The sequence below is a fragment of the Euprymna scolopes genome, chromosome 46 (assembly GCF_053919585.1).
Source record: "Euprymna scolopes isolate OS-2025 chromosome 46, ASM5391958v1, whole genome shotgun sequence".
Taxonomy (NCBI): domain Eukaryota; kingdom Metazoa; phylum Mollusca; class Cephalopoda; order Sepiida; family Sepiolidae; genus Euprymna; species Euprymna scolopes.
Window position 1 is genome coordinate 148951040 of NC_136527.1, and position 23673 is coordinate 148974712.

The window sequence follows — 23673 nt, forward strand, 5'->3', positions numbered from 1 at the left end:
GTTGTAACTAACTGATTTCTATATAATTTTGTTTGTCTATACTTCGTGATAACTCTTGGGTGTGCCCCAGGGGCTTTTTGAAGGCTAATAAAAACACACCATTTTTGGAACTATTTTACCATATTTGTCCAAAATTTTCTGTATATGTCTATTTAGCAGTTTTGCATGGTGCTGAACTCAAATTTAAATATGTTAAGGCCTTGGGGATTTTTGGGGCTAAAGGGGGGGGGGGTAAATGATGGACTTATAAATTTCTTTTTATATGTGGGGCAGAACTCAAATTTACATATGTTTGTTTATTTCATCAGGATTTGACATTCCCTGGGGACTTTTGGGGCTAAATGGGGCGGGGAATGCTGAACATAGTCATTTTTTATTATGCCTCGTTCACTGTGCACTCACGGGGGACCATGCATGCTTCTTGATATCTTTTCCTTTTCAGCCTCAGGAGGAAGAAAACTGTACAAAAATGTGCTGTATAAAAGAATATTAATATACTACTAAAAACATGAGAATTTTTTTTATTTTATCACTGTACATATTTCTTCATCTGCATTGAATGTTTTAGACATGTTTAAGACAGTTTGAGGAAAGGCAACTAATAAGCAAAATATTAAAAATTGAATAACGTAAATAATTAAATAAGAGGAAGTCAATTATGACATCACAATTATAACATCAAAAATGAGAGAAAATCGTCTCTTCTGGCATGGACGTGTAATGCACACAAATGATGAGACGTTATTGAAAGGAACGACTCAATGAGTATTTGTTTACATAGGACTTGAAAACGTTCCTATTGTAGTCAGCTGGAATTTGTATGGCTCCGAATATGGCCATTGATGAAGTAAGCAGAAAGAAGAATATCATTCATGAAGACAAGTCTGTTGCGTTGGACTCAACCGTGTCCAAAGTTATGCTGGTATTAGACAAAACGCAGGAAAATAGTCTGCTTTGGTACAAACATGTAATGCACAAAAACAATGAAACCCTAACCACTAGTCAACACCGGAAGAAAATCTACACGTAATACAGATATTACGTTTACACTGGCTCATACAAACACATACATATCAACTTTCCCGCAGTCGAATCAATAAATAATGTCTTCCTCTCATAGTTGAATCAATAACTAATGTCTCTCTCCTGCAGTAGAATCAATAAATAATGTCTCCCTTCCATAATTGAATCAATAAATAATAACGTCTCCCTCCCATAGTGGAATCAATAAATAATAATGTCTCCCCTCCATAATCGAATCAATAAATAATAACGTCTCCCTCCCATAAACAAATCAATAATATCTCCCTCCCGCAGTCGAATCAATAAATAATGTCTCCCTCCTGCAGTAGAATCAATAAATAATGTCTCCCTCCTATAATAGAATCGATAAATAATAACGTCTCCCTCCCATAGTCAAATCAATAAATAATGTCTCCCTCCCACAATCGAATCAATAAATAATGTCTCCCTCCTGCAGTAGAATCAATAAATAATAATGTGTCCTTCCCATAGTCAAACCAATAAATAATGTCTCCCTCCCGTACTATAATCAATAAATAATATCTCCCTCCCATAGTAGAATCAATAAATAACAACATCTCCCTCATAAAAGTCCGTTGCCTCTGATTGGTTATTTCTATTATTCTTATAAAGGAATTAGATTATTCAAATGAACACTTAAGATTAAAATATGGCGCAAATAGTGAAATATTTCATTCGCATGGCTTCATTTACAGTTCAGCAAAATAATTCAATGCTAAAACTAGATTATACACAAACATAATATAGCACTAAATGTACCTTCTGTATTTTTTGTCCTTTCTTTATTTCTACATTCGCACAACATCTATTACAGTTATAAGACCATTCAATTTCAAACATATAACAACAGCAAACGAATTCACTAAGACTAAACCATAAACCAGCATAGCAGTAAAAATAGCTTCTGCATTCTTTTTTCTTTATTTATTTAATACTTCATTCACACAACGTCAATTTAAGTTATTATACAATTCATTTTCCATTATATAACAACAGCGAACAAATTCACTAAACCATAAACAAACATAGCATACTTTCTACATTCTTTCTGTTTTATCTATTTCGTTGTGTCCGTCAAAACGAACAGCATACCACATTACTGTTTTTATGTATTTCTTTTAATTGAAAACAGCATATTCTTTTCATTGTTTTGACTCTCGAGTATATATCTGACATATACACAGTTAATCAGCAGATTACTTCACAAGATTTCCAGCTACGGTATAACTGGAATGTTTTCTCAATCATTAAATCATTTCTCTCCGATAGGCTCATAAGAGTAGTAGTAGATGGACAAAAATCGGAGGCCTGCAATATAAATGCTGGAGTCCCTCAGGGGTCAATCCTAGGCCCAACTCTCTTCCTGATCTACATCAATGACCTCCCTAAACACATACTTAAATCATTTGTTGACATCTATGCTGATGATACGACCATCTACGGCAACACATCAAAGGCTGTAAATGACAAAGTTCTCTCAGATTCTCTCTCCTCTGATCTTGAGCGTGTGGTTCAGTGGGGGAAGATGTGGCTGGTTACCTTTAATGCATCCAAAACCAAACTCCTATCCTTACATCATCAACGCTCTGATCCCCACCTGGCATCAATTGTGATGGATGGCTCTCGTCTGGGTGAGGCCCCGTGTTTTGACAAGCTTCTGGGTTTGACCTTTACTCCTGATCTGAAATGGAACACGTACATCAAGTCTGTTGCCAAGGTCGCTGGAAAGATGGTGGGATCCTTCTACCGCTCCAGAAGATATCTCACCAAGGATGCAATTCTCTATCTATATAAAAGCCAAGTACGTCCAAGGATGGAATACTGCTGCCATATCTGGGCAGGGGCTGCTGAAAACAGCCTATCCTGCCTTGACAGAGTACAAAATAGACTTTGTGGCTTAGTGGGGGATGCCCTTTTCTCTACCCTGCAACCTCTCTCCCACAGAAGAGACGTTGCGAGCCTATCCTTGTTTTATCGTTATTTCCATGGCAGGTGCTCGTCTGAACTCCAATCTCTGGTCCTCCCTCGCCAATCTTTCACGAAAAACACCCGTCTAGCTGAATCCACTGTGAAAAATTTCCCCGACTCTATATCTGGGCCTAAATCAAAACGCGGATTCCATGAACAAAGCTTCTTTCTGTTCCGTCTGCCTGCTTCCCACCGGACTACAACTTGGATGTCTTCAAGTCCAATGTTAACAAATTCCTAATGAACCGCCCCCTTAAGTAAACACTTCATCAAATCTCCACACTAACGTAATGTACTTGCAATAACCCTTATCCCTGAGTAGCTTCCGGGCCTTGATAAGTGGTGATCACTGTGTAAAAAAAAAAAAGAAAAAAAAGAACCATATCACTCTATATAAAAGCAGATAAGATATCAACGGATATACACTCGAGAGTCAAAACAATGAAAAGAATATTCTGTTGTCCTAGCCCTATTAACTGTTATTTTCTGTTGTTTTTTTTGTGTTACAAAATTTTCCTTTCTTTGCTTTTGTGTACACATGTTGTTTCTGCTTTGTTTTCCGATGGAAGTTAGTTGGGTATTATTTTTTTTACACCATAACCTGGTATCATTGAAGTTGTAAAAAACATTGGTACTCAAATTTTTTGTTCTTTGCCTAATACATTTACATGGATATTAAACTGCAGAAATAGCCATTAACTAATTAATTAGGATTATATAAGTCTCAGCTGTTTGTGTGTGTTAATGTGTTTGTTTATCTACAAAAAGCTTTTGTCATCCATATCAAAGCGGTACAAACATGGCTAGAAAGAGTGGTCACGCAGACACGTAATATCAAAAAATTAGAAAAAAATCGTATATTATTTCATGTAGAAATGTTGTTAGTTTGATGTGGGGTCAGGTAAAAATGTTGGTTTCAACACTGTTTATAAATTGTTCTTTCATTATAAAACGCTAAATTTGTGATGCCATGACATGTGTCATCATGGTCCAGTTGATAACGTGTTCGCTTATGAACTGAATTGTTGCAAGTTTGCTACAACCACGCAGCATTTGGGGCGGGGGCTTACAAAATTTTGCTTTCGATTTTGCTTCTGGCTGATGGCACCCAAGTCCCCTATTTTGTTTTTTTATTTAACCATATTTTTTATTTAACCATATTTTTTTTTATTTAACCGTATTTTTTATTTTATTCAACCATCTTTTTTGGGTTTTTTTATTTAACCATATTTTTTGTTTTTTTTTATTTAACCATATTTTTGTTTTTTTTATTTAACCATATTTTTAAAAAATTTTTTTATTTAACCATATTTTACAACTGGGCAACGCTGAGCACCCTCGCCCGCTATTATTTAACTAATCGCAACATGACAAATGATAATATTGTGGTGCTTATTCAGAATAGTACTTATGGCGGCAATTAAAAGTAAATACAGAAAAGTCTGTATGATGTGTATGTACCAGCCATAGAACAAAAATAACATATTCCAAAAATCATGAAATTTGATTATGTCGATTTTTATTCAAGAAAATCAAATTTTACGACTAAGCGAGTTGTAGTATTTTTTTCCGCCATGATTAAATCTGATGAAATAAAAAAGGGGAGACAACTCAAATCAAAGTTGAGAGGTGAAAGTTCTGCCTTATGTTCAATGCAGTTTAGACATAATTATGTCTTTATTTAACATTATTTCGGCATACAGATCGACTTTTTTTTCTTTTTTTTTTAGTCGCAGACCCTCCTTCCTTCATTTAAAAATGCATAAAAGTTAATTAAATTCTACTGACAATTTATTCTTTGAAAAAAAAAAAAAGTTAGCAACATTATTTATCAATATTAATACAGAATTACAATTGGTTAAGAAAACAATTTATAATCATTGAAAAAATTACACATACACAATACACATTGACTTACGCCAAAATTTAATATAATGTTTACGTTAAATTTAAAGTTGATAAACACAAATAGGCATGTAGTTGAAAAGAGGAGGAGGAGGAGGGTGGGCGAAACAGACTGATTTTCTTTTCAACTCTGTACATCCGTACTTACCCACATGGAACGTTCGTATAATTTTTGCCATTTTTTCATTAAATTATTTTTCTACGTTCCTGTTTTTCAATTTAATTTTTTTAACTTTATTTTCCAAGATTATATGAACATTATTTTACGTTGATGGTTATACGTTCTTGCGTGCAATGGAAATATTAGAATCTTACATGTAAAGATTACGTAAAAAAAGCGTAAAAAAAGTAGAAATAATTTTTGCAATTATAATTTTTTGTGTGAAAATATTAAATAAACAATGCTTAATTCAATGATAATATTGGTAGTTCGAGAAATTAATTTTTCTTTGAGTTATATCGAATTAATTACTAAGGACTCAGGGGCTTTTTTCGTAATGTTCCTGTAAAAATTATTTTATTTTATTTTTATCGTTACAAATTACAATGCTTTATTTATATAAAAAAAGCAAAAATAAATTCTTGTGTTTTTTATTTACTACTGAAAACCATGACTTCAGTAAAGGTATTTTTTGTTTAAACAAAATAATACATTTTCACTAAGAGTTAAGTAAAAATAATTAGTTCATTATATTCGGCGATCAATGTTTGATAAATACTGAAATTTTCATTAAATTTGGTTAATTTCTTGATTTTTGGTGAATTTTTAAGTAAAAGGAGAGGTCAAAATGTTTATTCATTTTGCTCGTATATATTATTTTTTTTCTTACCTCTGTGTATTGTAATACAAACCCTATGTAAGTTTTTTGGTACTCATGCAGAGAGTGACCCGTGCTGAAATAATAACGTTATTATTTAAAAAGCCATTCTTAACATGGGGAGGGTGTTTTGTACCTAATCTATTTTTCTCTATTCTATTCTATTCTTTTGGTTAAGATCAAAGTGTAGTATCTGTTCTTCAGATGCTTGCTGCCCTTCTATTTCTTGTTCTCTTTCGGTGGAGGAGAAATCCTCCACGACTGAGACAATTTTTATTTTTGTACCTTTTCTCCACGTTAAAAAACGACCCTGGTGTCTAACTCTGTCCCGTGGAGAGGCATAGTAAATAGGTACAATTACATATAAAACTTTAATTGGGTTTGTATTACTGTACACATAGATTCGAAAAAGTTGTCAAAAAACAAATATATAACAAATAAATGTTATCAAAGGCAAGATAAGTTACTTTTCTACCTAACTGGATATAATTTTCGTGTTTTTATTCAATTTAACATGTTTATTCAGCTCGAAAAACATGCAGTGTTTACCGATTGGAAAATTCAAAATGGCGGCCGACTCTCTCTCGGAGAGGGTTAGTTTGGGAAAAGGTATTATAAATAATAAACTAGACAAAATACTGTTAGAAATTCGCTCAATATATGTTACCGTGACATAAGTTGACATATATTCGGTTGTTTTTTAATAGTATTTTGTCTAGTTTATTATTTATAACATCTTTTCCCAAACTTACCGTGTTAAAGAGACAGTCGGGCGCCATTTTGAATTTTCCAATACATCGGTAAACACTGCATGTTTTTCGAGCTGAATAAACATGTTACATTGAATAAAAACACAAAAAATATATCCAGTTTGGTAGAAAAGTAACTTATCTTGCCGTTGATACCATTTACTTGTTATATATTTGTTTTTTGACAACTTTTTCGAATCTATGTGTACAGTAATAAAAACCCCTTTAATTAAACGTGGAAATACGATTTAAAAAATAGCGCGAATAACTCTCTGCATTAGCACCAGGTTTTTAGAGAAGAAAAAAAAAAAAGAAAAAAAACTTACCTTTCATTCAAGAAATTCAACACAAAAAAATAAAAAATAAAATAAAATAAATAAAATCGAGATGAATTCGTTTCTTTCTTTTGTGTTCAAAACAAAAAAATTGTTTTCTTTGTCAGGATATCTTTAGTAAATTGATACAACTTTTGTTTTGTGAGTTCAAGTCATTAAGAAATAAAAAAAAATATGAAAATATAAAAGAATCAAAATTAAAAGATGAAAAACACGATTTAAACGTGAAATTATTTAAAAAGAATAAAAACAAATGCTAAATTTATGTCATAATAACACGGTGAAATTATTATTTCGTTCCCCATGTAAAAATATCCGTTCATTACTTAAGTCTTCCGAATTGCTTTCCTATCAAGTTTTGATTATTTTCGTGGGTTTGTATTACTGTACACACAGATTCGAAAAAGTTGTCAAAAAAACAAATATATAACAAATAAATGTTATCAAAGGCAAGATAAGTTACTTTTCTACTAAACTGGATATAATTTTCGTGTTTTTATTCAATGTAACATGTTTATTCATCTCGAAAAGCATACAGTGTTTATCGATGTATTGGAAAATTCAAAATGGCGCCCGACTCTCTCTTTAACACGGTAAGTTCAGGAAAAGATGTTATAAATAATAAACTAGACAAAATACTGCTAGAAGCTCGCTCAATATATGTTACCATGACATAAGTTGATATATATTCGGTTTTTTTTTAATAGTATTTTGTCTAGTTTATTATTTATAACACCTTTTCCCAAACTCACCGTGTTAAAGAGAGAGTCGGGCGCCATTTTGAATTGTCCAATACATCGGTAAACACTGCACGTTACATTGAATAAAAACACAAAAAATATATCCAGTTTGGTAGAAAAGTAACTTATCTTGCCTTTGATAAAATTTACTTGTTATATATTTGTTTTTTTTTGACAACTTTTTTTTAATCTATGTGTACCGTAATGGTACTGGTCGCGATTTGAGTTCCCTGCCGAACACCATAAAAAAACACTGACTTCTCCCTACGCATGAGCAAAGGACATGTTTTAGTTGCCATAGTAACTAAACGATCATGAATTTTTATCGACTTTTTTTTACTGTTTATGAATATTGAAATAAAAGAAATTACTACACATTAATAATATCTCACTTTTATCGCCTTTGTTTTTAATCACTTTTATCGACTTTTTCTTTTTTTTTTAATAGCATTTTCTTTTTAAATGACGACGTTTTTACTGTTTATGAATATTAAAAGAAAAATAATTACTAAACATTTATTAATAAAAAAAAAATATGGGTGCTAGTGCACTTACTTATGATCCGCGCTATATTTTAAATCGTATTTCTAACTTTAATTAAATTTTTTTATTCAATTGCAAGGTTAAAGTAGAAAATAGGTACAAAACACCCTCCCCATGTTAAGAATGGCTTTTAAAATAATAACGTTATTTCAGCATGGATCAATAAGTGCACTAGTAACACAAAATTTAAAATATAGCGCGGATCATAAGTGCACTGGTGCCGGGAAAACTCGTCCCGGGAAAACTCGTCTCGGGAAAACTCGTCTCGGGAAAACTCGTCCCGGGAAAACTCGTCTCGGGAAAACTCGTCTCGGGAAAACTCGTCCCGGGAAAACTCGTCTCGGGAAAACTCGTCTCCGGAAAACTCGTCTCGGGAAAACTCGTCCCTTTCGCTAGGTAGGAAAACTGGTCCCTTATTGAATAAATATCGATTGAAAACACATTTTATGATCGTTCTTGAAGGAGATATTGTTTTTTAAAATAAACTATAGCCCCCCCCCATAATATTTTTTTAAAAATATTTTTACTTGTTTAATGGTTTTTTTTGTGTTTTTAATAAAAGCGTTGGCACTTTTTACCGAGTGTGGACCCAAGCAAAATTTTTTTTTTTTGCTTAAGTACGCATGCGCGCAATCGTAAGTCTGCGGCCAAAAAAAAAAGGCCAAAAAAAAAAAGTCAAATACACATTGAAGCTATAAATTAAAAGCTTATTTTCTGTTGTGTCACAAAGTTTACTTTTGTGTTATTTAACATGAGGTAGGTGGGGATTAACTATACTTCATCTATCAATTTAATGAAGAAGAAAGAATGTTTTTGGAAGAACGCAAAAACGAAATTCAAAACAATGATGGGGGTGCACTCCAGTACAGTGGAGTCCCATTTGGACGAATTTTTATGGAGGGAGGTTTACGGAAAAAGTGGCAAAGACGCTTTTGACAATGTGTTGCTGCATATATCGCAGTGGTATATTGTTTAAAATAAAATTTGACTTGTAAAAATTTCATTTCACATTTCTTTCACTTTTTGGATAAAAAAAAAAAAAATCTCAACTTGTTGGTACATCTACAGAAAATCGCTGTTGAGGTCAATGTGTTCAATGTGTATTTGACTTTTTTTTTTTTTTTTTTCGGCCTTTTTTTTTTTTTTTGGCCGCAGACTTACGATTGCGCGCATGCGTACTTAAGCAAAAACAAAAAAAATTTTGCTTGGGTCCACACTCGGTAAAAAGTGCCAAAGCGTTTATTATGTTCATAAACGAGACCGCATATTTTTTTTTATATTAATATAAAAAGAATTTACTTATATACTGTTGTTTATAAAAGGGTAAAATCGATTTTTCTACCTCGCCGACTATGTTGTTTATTTATTTGGAATCGTTTATTTGGTAAAGAAAAAAAAAAACAGAAAACAAACAAAAAACATGTCGGTCGAGTGTTACGGGAGAACGAGAAATAATGCTTAGGGGGTCTTGATAATCGCTAAAAAATAGAAAATTAAAGAAATTACTGAGGGAGATTTGGTTTTAAAAAGAAAATAATAAATTTTAATATTTTTTAAAATATAATTTAGAGAGAGAGAGGAGGGGATAAAACCTATATCTCCCTTCGAAAAGCAACCAACAAAAAATGAAATTAAAAAGATTCTTGATAAACGATAGCGGAGTTTTCAATAAAATTGATTAATAAATTTATTTAGTGATTACTTTTTCTCTGAATGATTGATTTTAGAATTTTTAAGTAAAAATTAAAAATTAGTTAACGAGAGATTGTTAGCACATGGCATCTCTCGCGTCAAAAAATATTTCGCTTTTAATTTATTAGTTAATTTTTGCAAAATTTGACAGGACGAAAATAAATGTTGATAATTGATAAAATCATAATTTTAAATAACGCATGAGTGCATTTGGTATGAGAGAAAACGAAAACATAACAACAAAAAACTATCTAAATTAAAAAACAAAACCAAAAGCGTAACGAAGAATCGAATCGCTCCCTGTTTTTTAATTTTTGGGTTTTGTTTTTTTATTGTTTTTATGACTCCAAAAAACATCGTTGAAATAAGAACAAAAAAAATTTGTAATTAACTTTGTATGAACATAATAAACGCTTTAAAATAAGTTAAACCACTAAGAACTTAGCCAGTTAAGTAGAAAACGGACACTTAGAAAATCGATTTTATTTACAAAAAAAAAAAAAAAAAAAACATAAACAAGTAAAAATATTTTTAAAAAAATATTATGGGGGGGGGCTATAGTTTATTTTAAAAAACAATATCTCCTTCAAGAACGATCATAAAATGTGTTTTCAATCGATATTTATTCAATTAGGGACCAGTTTTCCTACCTAGCGAAAGGGGACGAGTTTTCCCGAGACGAGTTTTCCCGAGACGAGTATTCCCGGGACGAGTTTTCCTAAATTCAAGTGCACTAGCACCCATTTTTTAAATTAATAAATGTTTAGTAATTATTTTTTCTTTAAATACTCATAAACGGTAAAAACGTTGTCATTTAAAAAGAAAATGCTATTTAAAAAAGAAAAGAAAAAGTCGATAAAAGTGACACATAAACAGTAAAAGAAAGTCGATAAAAGTGATAAAAATAAAGGCGATAAAAGTGAGATATTATTAATAAATGTGTAGTAATTTCTTTTATTTCAATATTCATAAACAGTAAAACTTATAAAAAGTCGATAAAAATTCATGATCGTTTAGTTACTATGGCAACTAAAACATGTCCTAAGTCAGTGTTTTTTTATGGTGTTCGGCAGGGAACTCAAATCGCGACCAGTACCAAATTTTTTTCGGCACTTGTACAGTTTAATCAAAACATTAAAAAAATTAAAATATCAGAAAAAGGTTATATTGTACGTATCCGTTTTGGACTGAAGATCCCCGTAAAAAAAAGTTAATTTAATTTGATCGAGTAGTTTTTTTTAATGTTTTTTTTTTTTTTTTTTTTTTTTTTACACCGGAAAAAGCATGTTTTTATGAGAGCGCGTTGAGCCATTATGGAAATTTTTAACACGCCACGGGGAGATAACTCCATGTAAAGCGCTGAGACTCCCTCCCATCTTTAATACTAGCTTTTCTTTCTAAAAATCGAACCTTTTGCTCAGTATCATAAGAAATTGTTTTTTCGCTGTAAAAAAAAAACAAAAAAAAAAAAAAAACTATGTGATGAAATTAAGTTAATTTTTTTTCCCCGGAGAACTTCATTCCATAACGAATACATACAATATAAACTTTTTCGATATTTTCATTTTTTAATGTGTTGACTAAACTGTACAAGTACCTTTTTTTTTGTCTACTATTATGGCATGAGGAGTCATTTCGACTTCAAAATTATTTTATTTTAAGCATTTTAAGTGGAGAAAATCACATTTTGAATGTGTTAAAAGTCCGTGAACCAATGCCAAGATGACTGTCTGTTATGAAACCTTGACCTTCATGAAAAGCCTTGACCTTGCTAACCCCCCCCCAAAAAAAAACGAAATGTTATATGAGAAATTGATTCCAAAATATTTTTACAAAAACATAATCTAAAAAAAAAAATTATTAAAAATTAAAATGACAGTTATTTATCTATAATATAAATCTCACCTGTCTGTTTAAATGTATGTATATATGTATGTATGTTTGTATGTATCGTAGCTGCGACGCCTTCACCTCAAGACTACTCAAACAGAATAATGGCGCGCTGCCCGAACTATAAAACCCAGTTGTGCGCATGCAGATATGCAAACATCATTTCAGCTGGGCGCACATTCACCTTTCTCCACCCACGCAAATTCTGTGGGCTTTTAAATGAAACTCTACTTTTTCACGCGGACGTAGTTCAAAGAATTTTACGTCACACAGATGTTATTCTGTTCATCCAATCGGATTGCAAGGAAAACAAGTTTAAAAAAATGTTGTTTTTTTTCCGATGGTCTCCGTGGAGCCGGTAGGAAATGTATAAAAAGGGCATTTTTGCACCCAAACGAATCAGTCGACCACCAGGCAGCATGCTGTAACATCATCATCATTGACTCTGTCTGCGTGGACATTAAATGCACGCATGCTCGACAATTAGTTCCTCCACGTGGAGATGGACTTGCTACCCTGATGGACTTTTTGCCCTTTTCTACCTCTCCGCTAAAGTACACGAGGGGCTTTTATATTGTTTAATTCTTCCTTAAAAAGAACTTTTCTTCATCGCATAAAGAACTTTTGATTCCTCAGTCACAGAACTGTCTTCTTCATTACATAACAAAAACATTCAATCACCTCAGTCGCAGGAAGAGACTTTCAATTAAGAAGAAATCTTCTCTTTTCATTCATTTACAATCTTTTTAAAAAAAAAAAATGTGTATTTAATTTATACATTCATCTCAGTCATCTTTGCTTGATTGTTTTTTTGTTTTTTTTTTACATAGGCATAACCACTTATCAAGGCCAAGAGGCCACTCAAGGATAAGGGTTAAAGAGTGTACAGTAGACATTGGACAATATAGTAATCATTAGTAATGAAAATTTGGTAAATTTCATAACTTATATAGAACGGCTCACCAAGAACTTATTTACGTTAGACTTGAACACAACCATATTGTAGTCAGCCGCAAAGCAGGAAAACGGAAGACAATTCCACAGGCGTGCAGTTCTAAGAAAGAAGCTTTGTTCATGGAATCTACGTTTAGGTTTAGGCACAGATAAAGAGTGGGGGGAATTATTGATAGTGTGTACAGCTAGACGAGTGTTTCTTGTGAAAGTTTGGCGAGGGGGGACCATAGATTGAAGCTCAGTTGAACACCTTCCATGAAAATAACATTTTACACTTGATTCTTATTTTTATTTTGAATTTGCGGGATTAACATCGACACTCGTTAGTCCCGCAACATATGCATGTATGTATGCGTAAAACTTTCGACAGATGGATTTTCACGAAATTAGTATCATTTTGAAGCTTGACCCTTTAGGCGACAAATATCGAAAACCTGTTCAAAAACATTAATTCCTTCACCCTCAACTGGACACTTTTCTACAGGGAGAGGTCGCTTTTTTCGCCTATATTTTTGAAAGTCACCCCCTTTTTTCAATTTACTAGCCTTAATTTAAACCTTCATCATTTCCGATTTGGCAATGGACGCAACAGCAAAAACGTCACTTTTTTGTTTTACTTATTCTTCTCCTTCTTCACAGTACGGATTGGAGTCTGCATGCCTACTACCATTTTTTTAATTTTTATTTTTTTTATTTTTGCTCGACATACACCTCCAAAGACCCGGGCCATGCCGAGCACCCAGACTAGTTCTAAATAAATTATTTTTGTAAACACATTGTTTTCAATAAAATATTTTATGTAAAACTGTTTTTGGTACATAAAATATTCTTATAAAAACATAAAATCTAAAAAAAAGAAATTTTAAGTAAAATGACAGTTCATTTTTCTAAATAAATTATTTTTATTAACACATTGTTTTCAATAAAATATTTTTATGTAAAACTGTTTTTGGTACATAAAATATTCTTATAAAAACATAAAATCTAAAAAAAGAAATTTTAAGTAAAATGACAGTTCATTTTTCTAAATAAATTATTTTTATTAACACATTGTTTTCAATAAAATATTTTTATGTAAAACTGTTTTTGGTACATAAAATATTCTTATAAAAACATAAAATCTAAAAAAAAGAAATTTTAAGTAAAATGACAGTTCATTTTTCTAAATAAATTATTTTTATTAACACATTGTTTTCAATAAAATATTTTTATGTAAAACTGTTTTTGGTACATAAAATATTCTTATAAAAACATAAAATCTAAAAAAAAGAAATTTTAAGTAAAATGACAGTTCATTTTTCTAAATAAATTATTTTTATTAACACATTGTTTTCAATAAAATGCTTTTATGTCAAACTGTTTTTGGTACATAAAATATTCTTATAAAAACATAAAATCTAAAAAAAAGAAATTTTAAGTAAAATGACGGTTTATTTTTCTAAATAAATTTTGTTTCGTTAACACATTGTTTTCAATAAAATATTTTTATGTAAAACTGTTTTTGGTACATAAAATATTCTTATAAAAACATAAAATCTAAAAAAAAGAAATTTTAAGTAAAATGACAGTTCATTTTTCTAAATAAATTATTTTTATTAACACATTGTTTTCAATAAAATATTTTTATGTAAAACTGTTTTTGGTACATAAAATATTCTTATAAAAACATAAAATCTAAAAAAAAGAAATTTTAAGTAAAATGACAGTTCATTTTTCTAAATAAATTATTTTTATTAACACATTGTTTTCAATAAAATGCTTTTATGTCAAACTGTTTTTGGTACATAAAATATTCTTATAAAAACATAAAATCTAAAAAAAGAAATTTTTTAAGTAAAATGACAGTTTATTTTTCTAAATAAATTTTGTTTCGTTAACACATTGTTTTCAATAAAATATTTTTATGGTTGTTTCTCAAAGTCTGCCTTTAGTTTTCGTTTTGGTTTCAAACTTTCAATTTTGCCTTGTTGCGGTTTTCGTTTCATATTCCGGCGATTCTCCTTTTAGGTTCGAGGAGAAGAAATGTAGGTGCATTACTCTCCTAATAATTATTTAATTAATAATCACAAAAACAACAAAACACCTCATTGAAACAAATAACAACAAAAAGGGGTTTATTACCGAAGAAAGACGAGATTGTTTCTCAAACTGAAAAGAAAGAAAGGGCAAAGAATCTGCCTGGCTGGGTGTCGGGTAGGAGAGCGACAGATGGCAGTAGCCAGTGAATAGCGGTGTTAGGAGTGCTGTGAGAGAGATCTGTTCTGGTCGCTGGCTGGTGTCTCTCTGCCTAAATCAACTGAGTTTCCAAAGAGCTAAAAATAGTCCTTTAGGGGAAAGCTAAAATCAATGCGCTCTGCCAACCGATTAGTCAGTCTTGGTGAATCACGTTGGCAAAAGGCATTAATCCGCATATATAAAATAGTTCATTAATCGCTGCAATGTCATCAAGTGGACGTTTTTTTTTTTTGGAGCAGCCGATTTACCGCCATCTTGGCGTGTGTTCACAGACTTTGAACAGATTTAAAATGTGATTTTCTCCATTTAAAATGCTCCAAATAAAATAATTTTTAAGTCGAAATAACTCCTCATCACGCTTACTTTGGAAATTACCCACTCGCCCATGCATGGCGTATTGTTGCCACATTTCTCCCTCTTGGATAAAGTCCAAAAAAGAGTTGTCAAATCTAATCGATCCCACTTCATCAACTAAGCTCCAATCCCTGTCCCATCGCTGCAATGTTTTACAAATATTTTAATGAAATGTGTTCTGATGAACTCGTTGCACTTGTGCCCCCTCGATGTACATATCTCCGACAAACCCGCTTAGCAATAAGATCTCACCCCTTTCACTGTTGAGGTCTGTAAATAGCAGAAAGCTTTCTATTCTAATAGTTTCTTCCTTCGAACAGCTAAACTTTGGAATTCCCTTCCTGCTACCTGCTTCACTAGGTGTATCAGAAAATGGCCATTAAAAATGATGATCAGAACTTTAATAATTCAACTTACTATTTTTCGAAGCTTATAACTACTTGAAAAATGTAATTCAAACTCTAATTTTTTTTTCAATTAAAGGAGCAAAGACCAATTTAAAAAAAAAATAACAGGTTTAATAACAAATTATGCAATATTTGTTTTTTTTCAATTAAAGGAGCAAAGACCAATTTAAAAAAAAAATAACAGGTTTAATAACAAATTATGCAATATTTGTTTTTTTTAAAACTCGGCTTTCTTTAAAAAAGATTTGAAGAAAATCAAGGAAATTTTTCTTCCTTCGAATATAAAAAATCGATATAAATTCCAAAAAATCACTTACCTAAAAAAGAACACAATTCAATGTGTAGTTCCATTCTTCATTGTTAAGAATTTATCCATATTTATATTTTATATTTTAAATTCCATTTATTTTTTAAATAAAAGAAGTTTTTAAACGACTATTTCAAAAACGTGCTAGCATGGAAGCATTTTTCAAAAAACCGGAAGTAATCTTTCTCCTTGTTTTGAACTATGGATGAACAAAAGGACATAAAAACCACACGTTCGCGTTAGGTGTGTAGCCTTGTACCTGGAGAAATATGTGTTCCCATAGTTTAAAAATAATCAAATTTTACTCATAAGATTACTCCTTTAAAAAAAAATAAAAAAACACTCCAGGAATTATTTTTTCTTTTCTCAAAGAAATACATAAATTTTTGATTTATTATATTTTCATTCTTTTTTGTCGAATGAAATTAAAAAAAAAAATATCTAAAAAAAAGAAAATATTGAATGAAATAGAAAAAAATTGTTGTTATCGTCCATTACTTACTGGACAATATAAGCAGGACATAGGCTTCCAATTAAAAAAAAAAAAATCAACGTGGTTTAAAAAAAAAAAAAGGTTTTACACTTTGGACTTAACAGGTAAATTTCCAAAAAAACACTTCTTTTTTTGTTTTAATCTACAGTATATTATTTATTGATCTTTTATCTTCAATTTGTGATATATAAAACTTTGATACATTAATTAATTATTTAAATTTAAATAGACATTTCAAAATGGAGGGGATTAAACGTTTGTCTAAAATATTATATTCGGTTTATTGGAAAGAGCATAAAATTTCACACTGACCCTGAAAATATCGTAAAAATTGAACCAATAGAAAAATGTTGATAAATTTTTAAAGTTTAAAAATTGAAAAATATTAAACTCGTAAAATTCAATTGATTTCATTACGTAAAAAAACAAATGGCTGCATGGAAGCGCGCTGGTACTTTTTAAACATTGTTTTTTTTTATTGTTTTTTTTTCTATTATTTTGTATATAACTTTAATAGTTTATTTTGGAAGTATATTCCATAAAGAAAATAAACAACCCACTTTAAAAAGAAAAATTACAAGATTTTTTAAAAATATTTTATTCGCAGTTTCGTGTTAGGGGTGTCAAAAATTCCCCCCAAATTCTGATACACACCTACTGCTTCACTGGCTGTACTGACTGATATGCAAGAGTTTAAATGTAATGCAAAAAACATCTAGATAATCTTTCCTAGCCATGGATCCAAATACGTCCAAGTGGCAATATGCCTCGTTAGGGGGTGAACGTGAGTATAAAAAAACAAACAAAAAATGTGCCGAATTGTTTTCGTATCAAGTTTAGTTTATATTTGTCAATGCTTAAAGCTAAAAAAAAATATTGTGCTTATACAGATTGGCACTTATGACTAGGATTATGAAAACATCATATTCTTTTCATTGTTTTGACTCTCAAGTATATATCCGACACAGACCGTGGCTACCGAGAAAGAAGGCCGATGCATATGACAGCGTAACGTCACTTCCTAATTAAGTTGTAGGTATAGACAACTTCCGGTATTCAACCACGTGGTCATGCTAACAGGCATAAAAAAATATGGCTGCCAATATGTGTTACCGATTGATTGTCCATGTATTCGGACAGCAAAAACAGTAAGTTATTTAAAATCAAATAAACTTTATTTTTATAAATATTAAATTTTTTAAGCAACAAAAACAGTCATTTTAGTTCTGTTTTTATAAATTTATATCAAAATTTTTTATGTCCCCTGTATTCGCAATCTTTGAAGTGTTAACATTTAGAGAAAATGCAATTTCCCCAATGTTCCATAAAAATTACTTTTAACTATAAATAATTTTCTACTCAATGAATTTCCGTAATATTTTGATATAATACTATTTTCGACATGCCAATTTACTGTTGTTTTCCTTGAAACCTCATATTTAAAAAAATAAATCAATCTTTGGACTATTTTAACAAGCACCAAAAAAATGCAATAAAAAAAAAAAGAATATTCCAATATTTTTAAGGGGTACTCAGTTTCTAATACAATGTTCTTATAAATAGATTCCCCCATTTTGGAACGGCTCAACTTTTTTAATGCCAAATTTTTTAAAGCGGTTTCGTCTTTTTTTTTTTTTTGTCTTTTTTTACTTTATACATATTTTATTGTTGCGGGCCAGGATATAATAATACCCTAACTCGCCACAAGAAAATAATGAAACGAATGGAATTGAAGGAAACAAAAACTCAATTGATGGATAAGATAAACGTCGTTTATTTATTGTTGAAAGAATGAATCTTTTAGATATAACATGTGTTCATGTTCGCGTGTGTGTAACCAATGTTCGTTGCGGGACTGGTGTTGTAGCAAGAATAGGAAATGTGTTTTCATCTCAAGTTCGGGTCACTATCGTTTGTTCGCGCGTGGGAAAAGAAATAAGTGTTGTAGTGAAAATTGAGAATGATAGTCCAGCGTGTAGACAAAAAAGTGGATATAGAGTTGACATCAGTTAGTAATTAGCTACGCGAAGGTGTTCTCAGGGAACGGTAGTAAATAGAGAGAGAAAGAGTGTGAATGTGTACATACAGTCTGTTAGCTCGTGCCCCATACATAGTTGTTAGTGAGCGTGAGGTACGCGTGTGCGCGCGCCGAAACGGCGGCGGCTAGCGCGCTGACCAGCCACCTAGGAGGCTAGTCTCGAAAAAAAGGAAGAAGCCGGTTGTTACTCTCTGTTTTATAGTTTCTAGTGGTCCTTTGCGCATGTGTATATTTCCTTAGAAAGTGGAAGTGACATCGTCCATGTGTGCGTTCGTGTGCGCGTGTGTGTGTGTCTATACACGTGAATGTGAGTGTATGTACGCGAACGTGAATATGTGTACATGTGTGGACGTGGGCGCGTATGTTTGTGTGCGCGTATGTATATGACATAACTTGAAATGTGAATGTGTGTTTTTGTGTGAGACTTGAAAAAGGCTCGTACAATGTTCTAAAGAAAAAGAACAATTCTCCATTCGGAAAATAATTATTATAATTGCACATGTGGGATAATTTTAATCAAAATATCGTTAGTGAATTTGTGTTTGAACTTTTATTTTTATTGGAGAAAGTCGAATATTTCATTTTATTTATTTATTTATTTTTTTTTTACTGCAAAACAAACAATTTTTATATAATATTTTTCAGTCCGTTCTTTTAATAATAAATAAAACTTTTCACTCAGTATTTTCAAATATTTTAAAGTAAGCATTTTTCACGGCAGTATTTTTTTTTTGTTTTTGTTTTTTTTATACGATTGCTGAATTATCAATATTTTAACACCGGGCGTAATTCATTTCTTCAAAAAATTTTTTTTATAACATTTTAACTGTAAATAATTTACATAACGAGTTTGTTTTACTCTACACGCAGATCGAAAATGTTGTCAAAAAACAAATATATAACAAATAAATGTTGTCAAAGGCAAGATAAGTTACTTTTCTACCTAACATGCCGACATTTTTCTTTTTAAAATATATCGATAAACATTGTATGATTTTCGAAGCAATTACACGTTTTAAAGTGAGTAAAACCACTAAAAACCTTCCCAGATAGGTAGAAGAGTAACTTATCTTGACTTTGATAACATTTATTTGCAATATATTTGTTTTTTGACAACTTCTTCGAATCTGTGCGTACAGTAATACAAACCTAAAATTTAATTTAACTTGAAAATAATATTTAAAATACATGTGCATACACTGCAGAAGCACCCTTATTATTATCATAATAATAGTAATAGTAATAATAAAAAAAAACTGGTGTAGATGACATTGACTGGCGCCACACCACACCAACTAGTTGTGAAGAGTCAGGGAGGATGGAAAGTACTGGAGTACTGATCAAATCTCCACTGGAAGTGTGCAGTTCAAATCTGGTACCTTGGGGAGGCATTTTGTCACCCAAACCCCAGGAAACACCAATGGCCGATGCCAACTAGAAATCAGTGACAACGGCTGTTGCGATAACGTGCAATCATCTGCACAAGTGGTCAAAAGGTGGAGAACACTGGAAATCTGGGGAGACTTGTCATTTGGTCTCCAGGGAACACCACAGGTTACTGCCTGATGTTGGCTTGTGAGACAACTAATACACATTTTGATGAAACACGCTAATCAAAAACCTTGATTCCAGTAAAGCAACTGGCCCTGATGGTATTCCAATTATAGTACTCAAAAAACTTCAACCTGAACTAGCGCCCATACTTACAAAACTATTTAAACGTTGTCTTAAGGAGAATAGTTTCCCATCTCCCTGGAAAATTTCATCAGTATGCCCTGTATTTAAGAATTCAGGTGATCGCTCATCCCCCTCTCAGTACAGGCCAATAAGTCTCCTGTGCGTCATGAGTAAGTTGCTGGAATCTGTGTTAAATACAGAAGTAATCAACCATCTCAACAAAAATAACCTTCTTAGTGACACTCAATATGGTTTCCGTTCTGCTAGATCTACAGCAGATGTGCTTACAGTTATATCTCATAGGATTAGCAAATCTCTCGATGGAGGCAACCTTTCTAGGGCAATTGCTCTTGACATATCTAAGGCCTTTGATAGGGTATGGCATAAAGGTTTACTTCATAAGATCTCTAGCTATGGTATTGCTGGAAATGTCTTCTCAATTATTAAATCATTTCTCTCTGATAGGTTCATAAGAGTAGTAGTTGAGGGGCAAAAATCAGAAGCTCACAGTATTAATGCCGGTGTCCCTCAGGGGTCCATCCTGGGCCCAACTCTTTTCCTGATCTACATTAATGATCTTCCAAATCACATCCTTACATCATTTGTAGACATTTATGGTAGCACATCTAAGACAGTAAACGACCAAGTTCTCTCCAATTCTCTCTCCTCTGATCTTGAGCACGTAGTACAATGGGGTAAGGAGTGGCTGGTTACTTTTAATGCATCTAAAACCAAGCTTCTCTCTTTACATCATCAACATTCTGATCCACATCTGGCATCAATTGAAATGAATGGCTCTCGTCTTCAGGAGGCCTCAAGTTTTGACAAGCTGCTTGGCTTGACCATTACTCCTGATCTTAAATGGAACACGTACATCAAATCTATTGCCAAGGCCGCTGGAATAATGGTGGGATCTTTCTATCGATCCGGTAGATATCTCACTGCTGATGCTATTCTCTATCTATATAAGAGCCAGGTACGTCCAAGGATGGAATACTGTTGCCACATCTGGGCAGGAGCTGCTAGAAAGAACTTGGCCTGCCTTGATAGAGTTCAAAATAGACTTCGTAGCCTCGTAGGAGATGTCCTTTTCTCTTTCTTGCAACCTCTATCTCACAGAAGAGATGTTGCGAGTTTGTCTCTGATGTATCGTTATTTTCATGGAAAGTGTTCGACTGAGCTTCAATCTATGGTCCCCCCTCGCCAAACTTTCACAAGAAACACCCGTCTAGCTGTAAACACTATCAATAATTCCCCCCACTCTTTATCTGTGCCTAAACCTAAACGTAGATTCCATGAACAAAGCTTCTTTCTTAAAACTGCACGCCTGTGGAATTGTCTTCCGTTTTCCTGCTTTCCGGCTGACTACAATATGGTTGTGTTCAAGTCTAACGTAAATAAGTTCTTGATGAGCCGTTCCATATAAGTTATCAAATTTACCAAATTTTCATTACTAATGATTACTATATTGTCCAATTTCTACTGTACACTCTTTAACCCGTATCCTTGAGTGGCCTCTTGGCCTTGATAATGTGGTGATGCCTATAAAAAAAAAAAAAAAAAAAACATGGGGAAAAAATGGACATAGAAGAACAGAAAACCAAAACTTTAAATATAATTTCTGTATTTAAAGTAATAGTTATTTAAATATTTCAACATATAATCTTGTGGAGAAAATCCAGCTTCCCAATAAGGGGCACTCTGGTTAAGAACAAAAAATAATCTCAGTCATGAAAGATTTCTCATTCACTGACCAAAGACAAAAAAGGTAAAGTGTAGCATTAAAACAGATACTACACTGTGATCTTGTTCCGAAGGCCAAAAAATATTTTTTTAATGTTTCTTTAATTGTTTTTTCCCTAAATTCATAATTCAGTTTTATCAGTATTAAATTGTATATTGCTTTAAAATTACTTAATTTTACATAGATAATGTTTATATTTGATATTGAATTAAGTTCAGTTTCAGTATTAATCGAATTGTGTTCCTTTTTCTTTTTAAAAATGTTTTATTGCTCATTTTCAAATGGCCCTCATATAGTACTGACAGTCTGACAAATCTTACCTACATTGCCTGCAGACATTTTTCATTTAACAGGCCTTCTTCTTACTCTAGGTGGCCTTGGTTAGACACAGTTAATCAACCGCGAACCACATCACTCTACAGGGTGAACAGAAAGTCCTTGGACTAATTCAAAAGTGGTTTATTAATAGAAAATTACAAAAATATAAATTAAACATGAATGAAAATTATAAGTTAGGAAACCAAGAATAAATTCAAATTATTTATTTTCAATGTGATGTCCCTTCCTTTCGATTAGACGTGCAATTCTCTGTCTGAAGTTACCAACCGAGGCACGCAGCGTTTCCTGAGGTATTTTAGCCCATTCACTCAGAAGAGATGTCTTCAAAGTATCAACACTTGGATGAGCAACAGAACAGACCTTTGCCTCCAACAAAGACCACACAGAAAAATCCATGGGATTCAAATCAGGCGATGCAGGAGGCCACATCTCCTTACTCCAGAATCTTGGAAAATGACGTTGGCACCAGTCCTGAGTTTTTCTGGAGGTGTGGGATGGTGCTCCATCTTGTTGGAAGGTGAAAGGCTGATCTTTGAAGTGTTTCTTCATCTCTTCAAATGCTGGAACCAAAATATCGTTAATGTAGCAATCTGTGTTGATGTTAACCCCCTGCTCCACGAAAATCAGAGGCGACTTCCAAGATTAGCAGACTGCAGACCACACCATGAGGGAAGACGGCTTTTATCGGCGGAAAACTATTCTCACGGAGTCATCAATGTCTGCTGAAGACTTTGCGTAAACTTTGACGTTCTGATTGTTAACAATCGCTTCAATTGTGAAGAGTTTTTCATCAGAAAAAACGATCTCTCGCTCTGCCGTGCCAGCCTTCAGTTCTCCAAGAAGAAGCTTTGCTCTTTCAAGTCTCTTGTGCTTTTGGGCAGGTGTGAGGTACTGTCTCTTTCTCATCTTGTAGGGGGACAACTGGAGATCGTTTTTTACGATTGTTCTCATCGAGGTCACGCTCACATTCATGTCTTTAGCCATTTGTCTTGCAGATCTCTTCGGGTTCCTCCTTACCCTCTCTCGGACAGCTTTAATCACCTTCTTTGTTCGAGCAGTGCGAGGTCTTCCACTCCTAGGACGGTCTTCAGATGTACCAAGTTCCTTAAATCTGTTCACAACATTGTACACGGTGGATTTAGCCACTTTCAAGAGCTTAATAATCTCTGAATTTGTCCTTCCCGCGCAATGAAGCTGAATTATGGCCTCTCGTTTGCTCATTTTTCTGAAAGTTTAAACAAAATTATTTTAATATTTTTGTTGAAAATAATTAGATCAATAGTTAGACTAAATACTTACTTTATTCAAAAAGAGAAAAAGTGATTTTAACAATATTTAATTTTAAAACTAAAAATGGTCCAAGGACTTTCTGTTCACCCTGTATATAAAAGCATAAGATATCAGCAGATACACACTCGAAAATCAAAACAATGAAAAGAAT

The 23673-nt window shown here is 32.4% G+C and overlaps 1 protein-coding gene across 1 annotated transcript in view; it reads right to left on the reverse strand.

The window, feature by feature from the left end:
* Positions 1-7172, reverse strand: part of LOC145271357 (uncharacterized) — a 19276-nt gene extending 12104 nt beyond the window's left edge. Inside the window, exon 1 of the mRNA XM_080126900.1 lies at positions 6811-7172. The gene's annotated coding sequence lies outside the window, so the exon portion shown is untranslated. The remainder of the gene's footprint in view (positions 1-6810) is intronic.
* Positions 7173-23673: the final 16501 nt, after the last annotated feature.